The 16,105-nt window shown below is 44.8% G+C and overlaps 1 long non-coding RNA gene across 1 annotated transcript in view; it reads right to left on the minus strand.

Moving 5' to 3' along the window:
* Positions 1-237: 237 nt before the first annotated feature.
* Positions 238-16,105, minus strand: part of LOC307217038 — a 61,325-nt gene continuing 45,457 nt past the window's right edge. Inside the window, exon 3 of the long non-coding RNA XR_013839380.1 lies at positions 238-306. This is a non-coding gene — a long non-coding RNA (uncharacterized lncRNA). The remainder of the gene's footprint in view (positions 307-16,105) is intronic.

A 16,105-nucleotide genomic window follows, 5' to 3' on the forward strand; every position in this document is an offset into this window, starting at 1 on the left:
GTTTAAAACAAATTACAGTCACAAAAATAGGGTGGGTTCTAAAAATACCATTATAAGTTCCTGGGGTACCTGGACTTCCTCTTCTAATTCCTTGGTGCCAGATGCTGAAGTTAGCATGTTAAAAATATAAGCCAGGAGCCAGCCCGGCGATGGCCCGCTAAAGATGGGTCATTAGCTGGGACAAAGGGAGTGGCACTGTGCCAGAGGGCAAATGGGAGGGGCCCCTCTCCCAACTCAGAAGTAGAGCTGGAGGCAGAGTTGGAAGGAGGGCAGTTGTTTTCGGGATTGCAGTTGGGATAGTGTAAGCTGCAGGAAAAGTTAGTTACAGTTTGCAAGCGGCGGAAAACTGGAGAAAGCAGGGTTAGAGCAAATCAAAGGCAGCAGCCATGGAAGAATCATGATCTTCTGGAATGCTGGAAGCCCCTCTATCATAGGCTCAGGTTGTATGTATGTATAAATAAGCCATATATCATAAAGACACCACAGTCTCCTCTGTGCCTTATTTTCAAAGGAAACACGAATCCTGGGTACAGTATATACTCGAGTATAAGCCCACCCGAATATAAGCCAAGGCACCTAATTTTAGCACCAAAAAACTGGGAAAACTTATTGACTCGAGTATAAGCCGGTTCACCACACCACAAACCTGGTGGTGGCAGCAGCGGCGGAGGAAGAACAAGCAGCCCGAAAGGGCTGCTTTCAGGCTGCTCATTCCTCCTCCACCACCGCCGACAGTGGCAAAGGCAGAGGAAGGAGCAGTCTGAAAGGGCTCCTTTCAGGCCGCTCGTCCGTCTGCCGCCACCTCTGCTGCTCGGAGCGCAGCGCCTCTCCCAACTGCAGCTCCTGTGCCTGCCCTTGCAAGAGGCAGGCGGCGGCAGGACCAGTGACAAGAAAGGGCTCCTTTCGGGCCGCTCGTCCCTCCATCGCCGCCACCCGCCTCACGAGTATAAGCCAAGGGGGGCATTTTCAGCATTAAAAATGTTCTGAAAAAGTCAGCTTATACTCGAGTATATACGGTAAGTGCCTGGAACCTCTGGAATCTCACACTGCTTGGAGGTTGGAGTGGCGAGCCACAATATATATCTCAGAGACATGTCTCAAAGTATAGAGATATGTCTTCAGAATGCAATAGAAACTGTGTAATCAAGATGTCAGATACACCTCTGTGGGGATGGAATTCCACAGTTGAGGAATTCCACAATGAGCTGAGTAGGGATCTTCCTATGTTCTGATTACCTGAACTGAATACTGACTACATGGTATCATAATGGAATTGGGCAGGGTTCAAAAAACAATTCTAGTCTCCATTAAAAGCCACATTAGGGGGTTAAAAAAAACAGAAACCCCGTCTGGCTCCAAATGTAGAACCATGATACTGATGGAACAGCTTTAAACAATGATACAGTTTTAGCCTGATGAATTCTGAAGTGCTCAATTATTTGTCAGTGCATGAGGAGGAGGGTGGGGTGGAAATGTGTCACCACAGTTCTCTGATTTCATGAAACAACACCTGAAGAGCACAATGTTAAGCTGCCTTAAAAGTGCTTTTTCATTATTAAGAAAATGTGATGCACATGTTCGTTGCAGGATGTTGCTATTCCCCATCATGTAAACTGGGAAAGCACAAAGCAAGCAGGCAGGAAGATCAACTCCAGCCTCCTCAGGAGGCAACAGGGCTGATAATATCAAGCCAACATTTAGCCCACTTTATATATTAGGAATTGGAGGATATCTGTTTTCTTAAAAAATAATAACACCACAAAATGCAACCAGACCCAGTGATTTCTTGCAGGTGAGAAAAAATAGGCCCACAAGACTCCTCTCCTCACATGAGTTAACGAATCATGTGTTTTTATTAGATTTCTTGCCCACTCTCTACTATGAGGTCCCAGGGACAATATGAAAACCACTTAAAACAAATTACAGTCAGAAGAATAGGGTAGGTCCTTAAAAATACATCTCAGGTGTCAAAAACCAGGGCAAAGAGGTGCATATGACAGGTGAATGTGCCAAATTCACCTCTGAGGGGCAGAAATTCCATAGCTTAGGAGTGGCCACACTGAATGCCCTCTCCTGGACTGCTACCCCCAACACTTCTGAGGGCAGTAGAACTACCAAGAGGGCCCTCTCTGTTGATCTTAATGCTAGAAAAGGTCTGTAGGGAGGCATACAGTGGTGCCCCGCAAGACGAATGCCTCGCTAAACGAAAAACCTGCAAGACGAAAGGGTTTTCCGATTTTTTAGCGGCTTCGCAAGACGAATTTCCCTATGGGCTTGCTTCGCAAGACGAAAGCCCATAGGGAAATCTCCGGAGACAGCGGGGAAGCGCAGCGCGCCTTCTCCTCTGTTCCCGGACCTGTCCTAAGGCTTGCGGTGGGAGGTCCGGGAACAGAGGACAAGGCGTGAAGGGCTTCTCCTCTGTTCCCGGGGCTTGCGGTGGGAGGAGGGTTTTTCCTCCCCACCGCCAACATTCAGAACAGCATTCTGAATGTTGGCGGTGGGGAGGAAAGCCCTCCTCCCACCGCAAGCCTTCAGGACAGGTCCGGGAACAGAGGGGAAGGTGCGCAGCGCTTCTCCTCTGTTCCCAGACCTGTCTTGAAGACTTGCGGTGGGAGGAAGGTTTTCCTCCCCACCGCCAACATTCAGAAGGCTGTTCTGAAGGCTGGCGGTGGGAAGAAAAGCCCTTCTCCCCCGCCAGCCTTCAGAAGAGTTCCCGCCTAGGCTGCGGATAGCAGCCTGCTGCCCCGCGCGAGGGGCGCTCTTAAGCAGAGCGCCCCTCGCGCGGGGCAGACATTCGCCGCTTGGGGAGCCCTGCAGGGCAAGTCCTTCAGGGCTCCCCAAGCTGCGAATGTCTGCCCCGCGCGAGGAGCGCTCTGCTTAAGAGTGCCCCTCGCGTGGGGCAGCAGGCTGCTATCCGCAGCTTGGAGAGCCCTCTGGACCTCTTCTGAAGGCGGGCGGGGGGCAAAAGTCTTTGTCCCCCCTGCCTGCCTTCCCGGGGGCTTTTAAATCGCCCCGGGACAGCGGAGAAGTCTCCGCTGTCCCGGGAAGGCAGGCGGGGGGAAGCAAAGCCTTTCGCCCCCCCGCCGGCCTTCAGAAGAGGTCGGGGGACAGACTGTCCCCGGACCTGGTCTGAAGGCGGTTTCCATAGGAACGCATTGATTGATTTTCAATGCATTCCTATGGGAAACTGTGCTTCGCAAGACGAAAAACTCGCAAGACGAAAAGACTTGCGGAACGAATTAATTTCGTCTTGCGAGGCACCACTGTATTTGGGGCCTAAGTCAATTAGGGCTGTGGCATAGATAGGTCCTCAGTATCCTCAGATGGTGGAAACTGGAAAGAGGGGTGACAGTGGCAAGTCCCTACTTTTCTCACCTAGCCCCCTAAGCTACTCTGCTACCCTCAGGCATGGTGGAGGTCACCATCCTGTTGCCAGCACTGTAGAAAGATTCATTGGCTGGGTTGTAGAATGGAGATGCCATCTCATTCTTACCTCAGGCAGGAAAATATATTGGGTTGGCCCTGGCTGCATGTGAAGAGCTACCGTATTTTTCCCTCTATAACACGCAGATTTTTTCTCCTAAAAAGGAAGGGGAAATGTCTGTGCGTGTTATAGAGCGAATGTGTGGTCCCTGGAGCCGAAAAATCAGGCAAAAATCAAATCGCGGTGCTTCACGGAGAAGGGAAACATGAAAAGAGGAAGTGGCTGCTTTCCTGCATTCTGCCTCAGGGTCTTACTGCCCACCCTCCTCTGTTTCGTTGCTGTGTTTGCTGAAACGAACAAAGAGCAGGGAAAGCCCCTCCCCTCCAGGCAAGCAGAGGGGAATTCCTCTCTGTGCTGGGGAGAGGGAGAGAGAGGGGGGAGGGGGAGGGAGAGAGAGGGGGGGGAGGGAGAGAGAGGGGGAGGGAGGGAGGGAGGGAGGGAGGGAGGGAGGGAGAGAGAGAGAGAGAGAGAGAGAGAGAGAGAGAGAGAGATGGCTGGCTTGGGTGGGGGGAAACTTTTGCCTTTCCTCCCTCCCGTTAAATCCCTCTCCTGCATTCTTAGCCAGCTGCTTCTCTGCACACCCCTCTCATGTCCCTTCTTTGTTTTTCCTTCGCTCCCCACTTAAAATGTGGTTACAAAGCATAGATCCACATGGATCCTCAGGATCTTTGCATTGGGTCACCCCAAATTCACCATCAGATCACATAGCATGTCCATGGCTACAGCCTGCCCCCCCCCCCCAAATCACGCACCCACTGCTGCCTGGGGCTGCAATGGTGCAAAAATGTGGTTAAAAAGCATGGATCCACATGGATCCTCAGGATCTTTGCATTGGGTCACCCCAAATTCACCATCAGATCACATAGCATGTCCATGGCTACAGCCTGCACCAAAAAAATCACGCACCCACTGTTGCCTGGGGCTGCAATGGTGCAAAAACGTGGTTACAAAGCATGGATCCACAGGGATTCTCAGGATCTTTGCATTGGGTCACCCCAAATTCACCATCAGATCACATAGCATGTCCATGGCTACAGCCTGCACCAAAAAAATCACGCACCCACTGTTGCCTCAGGCTGCAATGGTGCAAAAACGTGGTTACAAAGCATGGATCCACAGGAATTCTCAGGATTTTTGCATTGGGTCACCCCAAATTCACCATCAGATCACATGTCTGTGGCCACAGCATGAAGCCCAAAAATGATACATCCACTGTTTCATTCAGAATGTTTTTTCCCTTGTTTTCCTCCTCTAAAAACGATGTGTGTGTTATGGTCAGGTGCGTGTTATAGAGCGAAAAATACGGTACTTCCACTAGTGAAGAGAATGGAGCAGCTCCTTTCACGAAAGAGTATGTGTGAAGCTCAGGACTGATGGCTGCTTTGAACCCTTGCATACACAATAGGAACATGGCTGAGTTTGCAATCAGACTCACGTCACATAAAAACACTGTTTGTGTGAACCTATTGTGGGTGGTTCATATACGGCTGCCCCAATTCCTACAACAGCAGTTTGGCTCAGGACTCTGCCCCAACTGTGTCCCTAGTCTACAGCACTAAGCACTAGTCTACAGGAGAATATGAGTGGAATCCAGTGGATCCCCTCCTTTTGTAGGTGAGCCTCTCCAATGGGTTGCAGCAGTTGTCCTCTTTTTTGCTCAAGCAAATCATCTCTCCCCTCCCCCTCCTCACCCTTCACCCAGTGGAAAAGGGAAGCAGTGGAAAAATACATCTGAACCTCTAAATCGGGGATGGGAAATGTGTAGCCCTCCGTGCTAATATGCAGTTATTATAAACAGTACCATATGCAGTACTGAATAAGAGTGCAATAAATTCAGATGCCTGGATGATGAAGACGTGTCTTGTTGAATCATGGTGAGAAGATCTTTCGGATGAAAACTGAACAATGCAAAGAGGGAACAATACTAAGGGGAGGGGAGCCAATTTTATCATTCCAGTGTTTACTTTAAAATTGAAGGATGTAAATTAGCTAAACTAATTTAAAAATGAGTACAGTATTTTGTTAAGAGGAGGGTCTGGGCTAAATGTTAGGAGCCCGGGATCACTCCAAAGTAAATCTATGTCATTGACTTTTTTAATGATTGCTGTTTATTTTCAGAAACAGACAGCACAACATTGCAGTGTACTTTCCATTGATTGCATAAACAAAACAAATAAACAAAGCCCAAATGTATAACCAGAACAATACAATGCACAGCTATCACCAATGTGAAACAGGATTGGACCACAGTGGTGGGGAGAGGCTTGAGCCCTTTGCTATTCCTATAGTCTGGATCCAGAATGGGGCTCCCCTTATCAGAGCTTGCAGGGCAGCAGCTGAAGAAGGAGCAAAAAGGGTTTTCTTGTGTGTGTTTTTCTTTGTGGCTGATTAGCTGCTCTCCCTGTGCAAAGGTCAGAGGGGGCAGGGTCTCTGTTGAGGCAGGTGATTAGCTGTGGGAGGAGCTTATCAGAGCTTGTAGGGCAGCGGTGCGTGCCTAGCGGTGCGCGCAGTTTGATCCATCTTTTAGATTTAGGGGAGCTAGTCTCAAACATTTGTTGGGGGAGACCTAGGTTTTTTGGGGGGGAGTTATTTGTCCTGTCTTCACGCTTTTTATGATGGAGGACCGCTGTAGCCACCCCCAACAACACGTTCTCAAGATGGAGAGTGAGGGAACAGCTGCAGTCGCCTGCGGTTCCTGCGCAATGTTTGCCATCTTGCCAAAGGTTGCAGGCAGCTTTACCTGCAGCAATTGCATGTTGATTGCCCTCTTAGAAGACAAAGTCCAGCAACTGGAGGAATGTGTAGCTACGCTCCAAAGAATTAGAGAGCTGGAGCTCTTCTTGGAAGCAACAGAGCACACCGTCTCCACCAAGGAGGAGACAGGGGACTCCCCTGAGAAGGAGGCTAGTTCACCAACACAGGAGCCAGATATATGGAGAAACGTGACCCAAAGAAGTAGGAGGCCCAGGGTTCGCTCTGATTGTTTAGAAATACACAATCGCTTTGAGGTCCTCTCCCCTAGCATGGAAGACGAAGAGCAGACTCCATTTGAGGATCTCTCCCTCATTACAGTCGATCAGGTATATGAAGACGAGCAGCAAAGTCAGTCCTCAGGGAATGTGCAGGCGACCTTGGAACGGACAGCTCACTGAAGAACCCCGACCAGACCTAAGAGGAGGCATGTAGTGGTGATAGGGGATTCCCTACTGAGGGGAACAGAAGCAGTGATCTGTGGGCCTGACAAGATGTCTCGGGAAGTGTGCTGTCTCCCCGGGGCTAAGATCCAAGATGTAACTGAACGACTGCAAGGAATCATAAAACCCACTGACAAATACCCCTTCCTCTTGGTACATGTGGGAACCAATGACACTGCAAGCAATAGTCTCCATAAGATCAAAAGAGACTATGAGGCTCTGGGCAGGAAATTGAAGCAATTAAATGCACAAATTGTCATCTCATCTGTCCTCCCAGTTGAACGACGTGGCCCAGGGAGAGAGGGAAAAATAGTGGAAGTGAACAGCTGGCTTCGCAAATGGTGTAAACAGGAACAGTTTGGATTCTTAGATCACGGACTGCAGTTTCTTGAAGATGGACTTCTGGCAAGCGATGGGCTGCACCTCACAACGGTTGGGAGGAATGTTTTTGCCAAAAATCTCAGAAACCTCATCAGGAGGGCTTTAAACTGACTAATGTGGGGGAGGGAGACAGTGCTCCTGAAGGTAGGAGTCTATCAATTGATGAAGATGATCATCCAAATGTCATAGACCAAATGGAGCAAACAGCACGCAGACCTAGTGGTGGGAGGAAAAAATCCTTAAATAAGAGACACGGGGCAATGATTAATGGACTTCAATGTCTGTACACTAATGCACAAAGCAATGGAAATAAACAAGATGAGCTTGAGCTCTTGGTACAGCAAACTAAATATGACATAATAGGCATCACTGAAACCTGGTGGGATAAGTCCCACGATTGGAATGTAATAATGGAGGGATACAATCTATTTCAGAGAAACAGACCAGACAAGAAAGGAGGAGGAGTGGCGTTATATGTCAGGGATGTGTTTACCTGTGAAGAGATCCAAGATTTAGAACCTCAAAGCCAAAGTGAGAGCATTTGGGTCAAAATTAAGGGAGAGAAGAATAACAGTGACCTCATTGTGGGAACAAAAAAAATTCCTTCCAGTAGCACGTTAAAGACCAACTAAGTTAGTTCTTGGTATGAGCTTTCGTGTGCATGCACACTTCTTCAGATACCAGATAATTCTTCAGATAATTTTTTTTTGTTTTGACTATGGCAGACCAACACGGCTACCTATCTGTAACTCATTGTGGGAGTTTACTATAGATCCCCAAGCCAAACAGAGGACATAGATGATGCCTTCCTGGAACAGATGGCCAAGCATACAAAAGGAAAGGAGATAGTAGTAATGGGGGACTTCAATTACCCGGATATTTGCTGGATGTCAAACTCAGCCAAGAGCATAAGGTCAAACAGATTCCTCACTGGCCTTGCAGACAACTTTGTTGTCCAGAAAGTGGGAGAAGCAACAAGAGGAACAGCCATTTTAGATCTGGTCCTAAGCAATGTTGATGACCTGGTTAGTGGGGTAGAAGTGGAAGGATCATTAGGCACGAGTGATCATGCTCTTCTGAAGTTTACTATACAGCGGAACGGAGCAGCCAAGCATACTAGGACTCAATTTCTTGACTTTAAGAAAGCCGACTTCATAAAACTAAGGGAAGTGCTGGGTGAGTTCCCATGGACAGTAATACTAAAAGGAAAGGGAGTTCATGATGGCTGGGAGTTTGTTAAGAGGGAGATAGTAAAAGCACAACTTCAGGTAATACCAATGAGACGGAAACATGGAAGGTGCCTAAAGAAGCCAGGGTGGCTATCTAAAGAACTTTTAACTGAGTTAAGATTAAAAAAGGATGTGTACAAAAAATGGAAAAGGGGGGAAACCACCAAAGAGGAATTCAAACAAATAGCCAGCACGTGTAGACACAAAGTCAGAAAAGCTAAAGCACAGAATGAACTCAGGCTTGCTAGAGAGGTTAAAAGCAACAAAAAAGGCTTTTATGGGTATGTTCATAGCAAAAGGAAGAACAAAGAAACAGTGGGGTCACTCAGAGGAGAAGATGGTGAAATGCAAACAGGGGACACAGAAAGGGCTGAACTCCTCAATGTCTTCTTTGCCTCAGTCTTCTCCGATAAAGAAAACAATGCCCGACCTGAAGAATTTGGAGCAAATGATTCAGCAGAGGAAACACAGCCCAGAATAACTAAGAAGATAGTACAAGAATACTTGGCTAGTTTAGATGTATTCAAGTCTCCAGGGCTAGATGAACTGCATCCAAGAGTATTAAAAGAACTGGCAGATGTGATCTCAGAACCACTGGCTGTCATCTTTGAGAATTCCTGGAGAACAGGTGAAGTCCCAGCAGACTGGAGGAGGGCAAATGTTGTCCCTATTTTCAAAAAGGGGGAAAGAGAGGACCCAAATAATTACCGCCCAGTCAGTCTGACATCAATACCAGGGAAGATTCTGGAGCACCTAGAAAGAAATACTGTGATCACCAATAGTCAGCATGGATTTCTGAAAAATAAGTCATGTCAGACTAACCTGATCTCGTTTTTTGACAGAATTACAAGCCTGGTAGATGAAGGGAATGCAGTGGATGTAGCCTACCTTGATTTCAGCAAGGCATTTGACAAGGTGCCCCATGATATTCTTGTAAAGAAGCTGGTAAAATGCAGTCTTGACTATGCTACCACTCAGTGGATTTGTAACTGGCTGACTGACCGAACCCAAAGGGTCTCATCAATGGTTCCTCTTCATCCTGGAGAAGAGTGACTAGTGGGGTGCCACAGGGTTCTGTCTTGGGCCCGGTCTTATTCAACATCTTTATCAATGACTTGGATGATGGACTCAAGGGCATCCTGATCAAATTTGCAGATGACACCAAACTGGGAGGGGTGGCTAACACCCCAGAGGACAGGATCACACTTCAAAACGACCTTGACAGATTAGAGAACTGGGCCAAAACAAACAAGATGAATTTTAACAGGGAGAAATGTAAAGTATTGCACTTGGGCAAAAAAAATGAGAGGCACAAATACAAGATGGGTGACACCTGACTTGAGAGCAGTACATGTGAAAAGGATCTAGGAGTCTTGGTTGACCACAAACTTGACATGAGCCAACAGTGTGACGCGGCAGCTAAAAAAGCCAATGCAATTCTGGGCTGCATCAATAGGAGTATAGCATCTAGATCAAGGGAAGTAATAGTGCCACTGTATTCTGCTCTGGTCAGACCTCACCTGGAGTACTGTGTCCAGTTCTGGGCACCACAGTTCAAGAAGGACACTGACAAACTGGAACGTGTCCAGAGGAGGGCAACCAAAATGGTCAAAGGCCTGGAAACGATGCCTTATGAGGAACGGCTAAGGGAGCTGGGCATGTTTAGCCTGGAGAAGAGGAGGTTAAGGGGTGATATGATAGCCATGTTCAAATATATAAAAGGATGTCACATAGAGGAGGGGGAAAGGTTGTTTTCTGCTGCTCCAGAGAAGTGGACACGGAGCAGTGGATCCAAACTACAAGAAAGAAGATTCCACCTAAACATTAGGAAGAACTTCCTGACAGTAAGAGCTGTTCGACAGTGGAATTTGCTGCCAAGGAGTGTGGTGGAGTCTCCTTCTTTGGAGGTCTTTAAGCAGAGGCTTGACAACCATATGTCAGGAGTGTTCTGATGGTGTTTACTGCTTGGCAGGGGGTTGGACTCGATATCCCTTGTGGTCTCTTCCAACTCTATGATTCTGTGATTCTATGATTCTAAACATCCAACTGCTATTTGCATAATTCTCATTATTTTTACTATGGATCACCATAGCTGCTACTACAGGAGTAGGGAGCCTCAGGTGCAGGGCTGAATGTGCCCCTGCAGGTTTCTCTACCCAGCCCTAGAGACTCTACCCAGGCCACACACCCCAGGCCTGCACCCTCCATTAGCCATTTTACCTGTTCTAATATCTGTAGCTTGCCTGGCCACACCCACTACTGCTATGCAGCCCTGGAAGGTTTCCCATGAGGAAATGTGGTGCTTGGCATGAAACAGGGTCCCCAGTCCCTATGCTAAGGTCTCTTCCCCAATTATCTTTACTACTACTTCTACTTTTATGAAGGTATATGCTGGTATTGAAAGGATAAAGGACCCTGTGTGAGAGGCAAGGAAGTTAAGATCTCCCAGGGTAAGAGGCTGGAAGAAGAAAGGGAAGCTCCCAAGTGAGAGTTGGGTATGTTCATCACTCTCTGTGTGGGATAAGAGTTAAGATTTACTTGGGAGAAAGGACTCTCCTTTTTATGTTGGGGGGGATTGTAATGTTTAAGGAAAGTCTCAATAGCCCTCTTTCCAAACAAAGAAAACATACTATTTTTCCATAGTGCCTTACAACATTTAAAAACAATTAAAAACCATATAAAAGGTGAAACAACATATCCATTAATTAGAGTAAGCACTTCAATTTGGTTGGGGTGGTGGCGGCTCTACCCCTTTTGGTAAAACCCCAATTTATTTATCTTCATTTTAAAAAATCAGACGCATCCTGCTTTAAATGCAGAGTAAAGATGGCGCTCCAGCCCCTTGCCTCACAGTCTGAAGGAAGGATGGACAAGTCTGTCAGTTTTGGCTTCTCTTACTTTCTCATTTTTCCAGTCTCAACTTCATTCTTCTCCATATCTGCCACACCGGTTTGTGAATATATCTATTTTTAAGTCTTTGCAAAAATTCAACAATTTCAATGCAAATTTATTAAACGATATACATTTTTGTCCATAGGTTTGCCTCATATTAGCAATTTCCCCTGTAATCACTGGGTCATGTAGGTTAGCCTCATCCCCTGCCACCATACCCCTTGGCCACAGCCCCTCTGCTCCCACACTCAAAGGGATGCCGCAGGCATACTGACATATGTGCGTAGAGCTTGTTCGTGCAAGGGGGGATTCTGGGACAATCTGTATCTGTACCATGAAAGAGCTTCATGGTCATATCATATGTTGTCATGCATATTAGGGCCCCTTCTCATGTCATGTGTAGTGGCATAGCTAGAGGGCATTTCATCAGTGAGGATCCAAACAGTGCATGTTTTGGGCACATAAAGTCTCTCCCCCACCTCAGTCACCCTAATCTCTCCAGCATCTTTATTGCTCAGTCTTCACAGGTGATTTAATGTTGTGTACAACTCGAGAAAGGAGGCATCATTTGATTTGAAAGGTTAAGGAGAAATCTCTTGGAAGAGAGTATTTCAGACGTTGAATTGTTAGGAAGATGTACTGTGCACTAAGCCGATGATTAGAGCAAGATGGAACATTGGCATATAACTCTGGTTATATTTGTTAGATAAACTCCCCCCCGATAGGCAGGAGAAGGGTTATATTTGTTAGATAAACTCCCCCCCCCCCCCGATAGGCAGGAGAAGGGGGGAAGGGATTGGGATATTGTTAACCTGCTGGAAAATTACTGGAAAATTAAGACCTTCCATTGCCAAACCCCCCCAGGTCGGGCTACCCAAATAAGACAATGGGATGTGAACTGTCAAACTCTGCAAAGTGGGGGTTTGTTTGTAACAAAGTTACTGGACCTTAGATTTACCCTGTTGCATTTTGGCTACATAGAAGATAGAGACGTTACGGATTGGATATTGGAAACTACTGGCTACTGTTATACTTCCTTGCTTCTTTGTTTTTCTTTTTCCTTGCCATTTGGATACAAATGAATGCTCCCTCTAGAGGGGCTTAAGTGAAACTGTTGCACTTGGAAAAGTAACAGTGGGATTTTCCACTTGGAAATCAACCCTGTGAAAACGACCTTGAGGATATGAGTGCCCCTACAGAAGAGATAGTAACAAGGCAGAAAGCAAAACAATCCCACAAGAAAAGGGGCTCTATATCAGGAACTGTACCAGCTGCACAGGAAAAAACACCAGCTTCTATGGATCCTATGACTCAGGCACTACTTAAGATAAATCAATCCCTGGAAGCACTGACAAAGCTATCGACAGAGAATTCTAAAAAATTAACAGAGTTGACAACAAGACTGGACGTGAATACAGCTAGTGTAAAATCTAACACAGATTCTATAAATAGATTAATCCAGGAGAGTTCAGAAACACGAAAGATTGCAGAAAGTGCAAAAACAACGGCTGAAGAGACAAGGGAAAAGTTTGGGCCTATTATTAAAAAAGTGAATGAGCATGATGCAGCCCTCTCCTTATTGGAACTTCAGCGGAAAGAGAAGAATTTAAAATTTAGATTGGTTCCTGAAGGGGAAGGGGACAACCTTGTGCAATTCCTTACAGAGAACATTGTAGCTTTTTGGCAAGAGGAATGGGATGAAGATGATGAATTTGAGATAACAACAGCCTTTCGACTGGGCAGAAGGCAGGATAAAAAACCAAGGGATTGTCTAATTACATTGAGATCAAAAGAAGAAAGAGATAAAATATTGAACTTGCACAATCAAAAGGCACTGGTGATCCAAAACTGTCAAATACAGATTTTTAAGGACATTCCCAAATATATTTTAGAGGTGAGAACATATTACAAAAGCCTAGCAGATCTGCTGAAGAAAAACACCATACCATTCAGATGGGAGTTCCCACAAGGACTGTCCTTTAACTTTAAAGGAAGAAAGATCAAAATAAAAACAATTCAGGACAAAGAACAATTTCTGGAGAGATACCTGGAGGATTTGCAGAAAGGAACTGTAGAGGAGAAAGAACCACCTGATATAGCAAATCTATCATTTGGACTTTTACCACCACCATCGGAGGAAGAACAGAAGCTTGGAGCAATTGGAGGAACAGCTACTTAAATACAAAATGTCTCTGCAACTCCTTAGTTGGAATTGTAACGGCTTGAACCTTCCTCGGAAAAGACGACAAGTTTTTCACATTTTGAAGAGAGAACAATTAGATATAATATGTTTGCAAGAAACCCATATTGCCAGGATACATAGGAAATTACTGATAAATAAGAGACTTGGTCAAGAATTTATCTCATCAGACAAAGTGAAGAAAAGAGGTGTGGTGATCTATGCAAAGGAAAAATTGGCTCCAAAATTGATATTTAAAGATGAACAAGGAAGATACCTGGCAATTGAAATACAAATTCAAGGAGAAAAGATTTTGATTGTTGGAGTATATGCCCCAAATGAGGGGAAGGCCAAATTCTTTAGGAAGTTGCATGAGACATTAGTTGACTTTTTAGACTATAAAATCCTAATGATGGGAGATATGAATGGAGTTGTCTCAACAAACATGGATAAAGCACAGAGACAAGTGATCTCAAAAGAAGGGAGACTACCAAAGACCTTTTTTGAAATGACTGAAACAATGGACTTGATTGATATTTGGAGAACAAGGAATCCTCTAGAGAGAGAGGGAACTTTCTTCTCTGAAGCAAAAATGACATGGACAAGAATAGACCAAATTTGGATTTCTAGCAGTCTGGCGTTAAGAACAAAAAAAGTAGAAATATGTCCAAAAACGTGCTCCGACCATAATGCGGTGAAGATGGAGATGAAACTAACAACAACTGGATCCTTTAGATGGAGAATGAATGACACCCTATTTAAGGATGAAGAGATCCATAAGAAGGCCCTTAAAACATTAAAAGATTACTTTGAGATCAACAGGAAAACAGATGTGGAAAAAAGAATAATTTGGGACGCAAGCAAAGCCGTGATGCGAGGTTTCCTAATTCAACAGAATTCTATAAAGAGGAAGCAACAAAATGAGAAGAAGGAAAATTTTTTAGAAAAAATAAAAGAAGGAGAGAAGAAGCTGAGGTCCAAACCAAAGTCCCATGAGATTTTGAGAGAAATAAAGTTTTACCAGATGCAGTACATGGAGCTCATGAACCAACAAATAGAATGGAAGATAAAGCAAATGAGACAAAGAACTTTTGAATCAGCGGATAAATGTGGGAAACTTCTGTCATGGCAACTGAAAAAAAGGCAGAGAATGAACACGGTAACAAGTCTAGAAATGGATGGAAAAATTATCCACAAACCCAATGAGATAAACAATTGTTTTCAAAGTTTTTTTAAGAAATTGTATGCACAAGGGCCAATCAATGAACAGGAAATAGAAGAATTCATCAGAAAATACGGTCTACCAAAAATTCCAGAACAAAGTAAAAGGATCTTAAATGAGGAAATAACAGAACAAGAAATAGAGGGTGCCATCCAGAATATGAAATTGGGAAAATCACCAGGACCAGATGGCCTGACGGCCAAATACTACAAAATGCTGAAAGAATGGCTGATACAACCATTGAAGGAAGTTTGCAATGAAATTTTGAAGGGGAAAAAGGCACCTGAATCGTGGAAAGAGGCTTTCATCTCACTTATACCGAAAACAGAGACTGAGAAGAATCAGGTCAAAAACTACCGCCCTATATCTTTACTCAATGTGGATTACAAAATTTTTGCAGACATTTTGGCAAAAAGATTGAAAAGAGTGTTGATAGAAGAGATTCATAAGGACCAAACAGGCTTTCTCCCAGGTAGACATATGTCAGACAATGTGAGGAACATTATAGACATTTTGGAGTTGTTAGATGTTGACATTAACAGGAAAGCAGTTTTGATTTTTGTGGATGCGGAGAAAGCCTTTGACAATATCTGTTGGACTTTTATGAAAAAGAATCTCCAAGGGATGGGGGTAGGTCAAGGGTTTGAAAACGGTATAGGTGCAATATATTCCCAACAAAAGGCCAAGTTAATTGTAAACAATGTGGTAACAGAAGAAATACCCATAGAAAAAGGTACACGGCAGGGATGCCCAATATCCCCCTTGCTTTTTATATCAGTCCTGGAGGTTTTGTTAAACATGATTAGAAAGGACCAGTTGGTTAAAGGAGTTCAGGTCGGAGTTAGACATTACAAATTAAGAGCATTTGCAGACGACCTAGTATTGACCTTGCAACAGCCAGACACTAGTACTAAAAGAGTATTAGAACTAATTGAAATATTTGGTCGAGTAGCAGGTTTTAAATTGAATAAACAAAAAACGAAAGTGTTGGAAAAAAATTTAACAATGGAAGAAAGAGAGAGTTTTCAGAATGAAACAGGCTTGGAAATAACAAAAAGGGTAAAATACCTGGGGGTAAACTTAACATCCAAGAATGTGAACCTATTTAAGGATAATTATGAAAAATGTTGGTCAGATGTTAAAAAGGATCTGGAAATATGGTCAAGGTTGAAACTTTCCTTGTTAGGCCGAATTGCTACTATTAAGATGAATGTATTGCCTAGAATGCTGTTTTTATTCCAGACGTTGCAGATTGTGGACAAGATGGACTGTTTCAAGAAGTGGCAGAAAGACATATCAAAATTTGTCTGGCAGGGCAAAAAGCCCAGAATTAAATTTAAGATTTTAACTGATGCAAAGGATAGAGGGGGGTTTGCCCTGCCGGACTTAAGACTTTATTATGAATCAGCAGCTTTCTGCTGGTTGAAACACTGGCTACTTCTTGAGAACACCGACATTTTGGATCTGGAAGGGTACGACAATAGTTTTGGTTGGCATGCATACTTATGGTATGACAAGGTAAAG

The sequence above is a fragment of the Podarcis cretensis genome (assembly GCF_951804945.1).
Source record: "Podarcis cretensis genome assembly, chromosome: 1".
Taxonomy (NCBI): domain Eukaryota; kingdom Metazoa; phylum Chordata; class Lepidosauria; order Squamata; family Lacertidae; genus Podarcis; species Podarcis cretensis.